This window comes from Sinocyclocheilus grahami, unplaced genomic scaffold, assembly GCF_001515645.1.
Source record: "Sinocyclocheilus grahami isolate Dianchi unplaced genomic scaffold, SAMN03320097.WGS_v1.1 scaffold2385.1, whole genome shotgun sequence".
Classification (NCBI taxonomy): domain Eukaryota; kingdom Metazoa; phylum Chordata; class Actinopteri; order Cypriniformes; family Cyprinidae; genus Sinocyclocheilus; species Sinocyclocheilus grahami.
This window is the reverse complement of record NW_015507564.1, coordinates 11,704-15,738: the sequence shown is the minus strand read 5'-3', so window position 1 is coordinate 15,738 and position 4,035 is coordinate 11,704.

Sequence of the window (4,035 nt, the reverse complement as noted above, 5' to 3'; positions counted from 1 at the left end):
GATCAGCTCTAGGCATGACGAAGCAGATATCGTCCTCTTTTAGAAGGCCAAACAAAGTAGTTTGGCTTTCACAACGAAACACACAGCGTCTTCACGACATGGCGGCGGCAGCAACAAAACTACAGCGAGAATAAAAGTTACGCCTTCTTTCTTTGCGTGAACATTTGGGCGGCGTTATGCAAATCTTCCCACATCGTGACGTAGACATGTGGGGGCGTGTTAGAACGAGCCGTTTTAGGTAGGCGTGGCTGACTCTTAACTTTTATAAAGAATATCTCTTTGGATTTAAGACTTTAGTCTTTGCAACTTTACAGATCTTCTTTATGCACCAAGAGCTTGTAACACTCCAAAGAGAAAGGAAAAATTGAAATCGCATCATATGACCTCTTTAAATATGTCATCTTAGTCTTTCATTAATACGTTTTTCATTTTAAAAGTCACTGATGTAAATATTTATTGTAACACTTTTTTATTATATATGAATCCATATGGTGGTGGTATAAAAAAACGTACTGCATAGGCATGACTGATTTTAGGATCACCAGTCATTTTTACCCCAGACTCCATAATAGCTATAAGGAAGCCATTCTGAACTTTACCTGACTCACTGCTGATAGACTGTTCGTGATGTTCTGTTAAGGTTGTGGCCTTGTGGAATATATTCTAACCAGTGTGATAAAATAGGAAGTACCTTAAGTGGTTGGGTTTTTGTTGCAAAACACATGCACACTTGCCTCAGGCCTCTAATCCAGAAATGAATGTGTCATACAATATGTGTGCTGGTTCCTGAATGTGCATGCTTACATTAACATGCTTGTCATGAAGTTTACAGAATTATGGCTCAAAGAGTCCGAGGCATTATTTTAAATCACAATCAAGCTGGTCCACGCCGATTGTTGCTCTATATAGTGTGCAACATTCAGGTTACGGAAGAAAGATTCCAGTTCATTTTCTCCAATGATCAAACCTCTCGCTGATATGTTCATGCCTTTGAGCTTATTTGATTTTTATTAATGTCTATGGACAAAATGAAAGCTGCTTTACAAAATGGGCAGTCACTGTTACAGTGGAGATTGATTTCAGCAGGATCACATGACTTCTTCTCCACTCCCTGTCTCTCTACCTCTATTTTCCTTGCTGTCTCTTTCTCTCTCTCTCTCTCTCTCTCTCTCTCTTTCTTTCAGCTGTACAATGTAAAGCCACTTTGGAAAGCTGCTTCACACGCAACCAGCCTCACATGTACAAACATGCGCTGATATGGAGACTTGCTGCAACCTTGAACTTGCAGCAAGTAACTTTCAGTAAAGACCCAGCAGCTGTGCAGCGATAACCCGCAGTATGCTTGCTAACAGAGCTGGGGAAGTTACTTGGAAACTTTAGCTGTGAAGTGTACTTAATTGTACTGAATGTGCACTTGTAGAGTACTTTAAATCTGAAACACATATTAAAAAACTGTACTTGTAGATAATATAATATTAATGAAAAGGCCACTTAAGTGTACTTAACTTTCATGACTTTCTTAACACACTTAACTAGACTTTTACAAAATTGCAGTTTGTAATAATGTCAAATTAAAAACATTTCCCTTAAATTACATTTGAAATAATTCTGCTTTTCTTATGCTTTAAATAAGTAACATTAGTTTGATGTTAACTAACATACTAAAGCACATGCAAAGTAACATATTATTTTTGCATTATTCTAAGTAAATGTATTGATATAAATGTACTAAATTGCAACTTCAATATTACAAATGTGTAATTACAGATGTTTAAATACATGACATTCAAGTCTCAGTAGAAAGGACATTTAAGTATATCACAATTTACCATAGATGCTTGTACATTCAACAGCATATCTCGGTGCATTTTAAACTAATTTTAAACTTTTTCATTAAATTGTAAATAACATGCAGTTAAGTGTCTGAAAACATTACATTCAGTTTGCACTAAGAATATTCTTTGAAAGTTTATTATTTGCATAATAAGTGCTCTTTAAAAGCACACTTAAGAGCGCTGATTTATTTATTTATTTATTTTAAAGCTGTTGAAAGTTAAAAGCTGCGTAATCTTATTGTCAAGTTGTTAAAGTATTGCAGACTATCCTCACATATGTGTATATATATCTAAGACATTTCGATTTTTCATTACATGACCACTTTAAGATACTGTTTTTCTCATTGGAAAAGTAGCTGCTTTGAAAACAACTAAAATACTTTAATGCTACTGAAAACGTGCTGAATTTTAGTTATTCCTCAGCTGCATGCTATTGCCGTTGATTTAGCCTCGCTGATTTGTGTGAACATTTCTTTGTGTTGTACTTTTGCACAAGCTTCAATGGTAAACACATGGAGTTTAGGACTCATAAAGTCCTATATTTTTTGGTGTCATCCAATCCGTCCTCTGCTAAATTCTCACACTTGCTGTCAAAAGAGAGAGGTTTTGGCTGCGTGACAGCACCAGAAACCCAACAATTTGCTAGCCACAACAATGGCGGGTCACAACCACTGAATCACTCCAAACACACTATCACTCCGAGCGCAGCTCAGTAAATGGCCGCTTGTTGATAGATGGTGAGGTTAGAAGTTGTTTTGTATGTGGGCCTCTCTTTTCCCATGTTCTTGGCTGTGGGACCTCAGCCTAGGTTTGTGCATGCGGCTGCCAATATTGGTCTACAGGCCTTAGTCGGAATTTCAGAAGTGTGTGGGAGTTGAGTGGAGTTCAGTTCCTACTGCGTTCCCTCTCTCTCTCTCGCATTGTGAAATCATCTCATAATGGGCTCCTTTGTTGGGTTTCTTAGCCCATATGTGGTTAATTGAAGGAATTGTTGTGCTGTCCTAAAGTCAGTCAACTGCTTGAATGTTGTTTAAAATAGTTGGGAGCGAAGCCAGACCGTACGGTGAGCTGAGTCCGCTGTAAACTTTAGCATCGTGACAGTAAGCATTTTTAGTTTTAAGCTCGGGAGAGGATTTTACGGCTGAGATCCGCACGGAGTGCGTTCCAAAAATAGCTTGTACTATTTCTCAATTTTCAGGCTTTTTGCATTAAGCGCACAAACTTGTCCATCGTTCTCCTGTTGGTTATGAAAAGATGTTTTGTTGAACAAGAGATCTTGTTCGATTTAGAGACATAAACAATAGTGTCTGAGCCCAGAATTAACCCCTGTGTCCCATGTTCCCACGGGAGATTAACTGCATTCTGATTTGAATGAAGCGTTCAGGGATGCATTATGGGAACTTCAGGCACTTTGAGCAGAATCATAATGCAACAAATCCAAAGTGCAAACATTGTCCCGCATGTCGATTACAAGCTTTCAGAACTATTTGGAATTGGAACTATTAGGATTTTTTAAATGATTACATTTTCTTATTTATTTGAGGAAGATCACTTTGCTGCCATCTAAAAAAATCCTACATTATGAAGTTGAAATGTATAATGCTAAAATAATAAAAACAACACAATTACATAAATATTGTACGGTGGCCCAGTAGTGCACAACACAACGAAATCTCCACAACGCATAGGACTAATTTAGTTGTGTTGTGACTTGTTTCTGTTGCGTTGCAGCTTGTTTCCGTGGTGTTGTGCTAATTTCGTTGTGTTGCGGCTTCATACTTTGTGTTTGTTAGACATTACTGGAACATGTTTATAGTTTGCCATTTGATTTAGTGTATACCAGCATTCAGTTCAGCATAGGTACAATTAGATTTATTTATGTATGTATGTATGTATGTATGTATGTATGTTTTTTTTTTTAATGTTCACCAAGGCTGCATTATTTGATAAAAAATACAGTCAAAAACAGTAATATTCTAAAATATTTTCAATTTTATTTGTATTTGTCTTTTTCTATAATAGCAAAGCTGAATTTTCAGCAGCCTTTACCTGAGTCTGAAGCCTTTACCCGAGATGAAATCATGCATTTTCTTTTCTTTTTTGTTGAAAAAAATAAATATATATTTTTTCAATGTGTATTGTGCATATTTAAAAATCAGATTTGCTTAATGAGATTTAGTGAAGTGCATCTTTTATACTG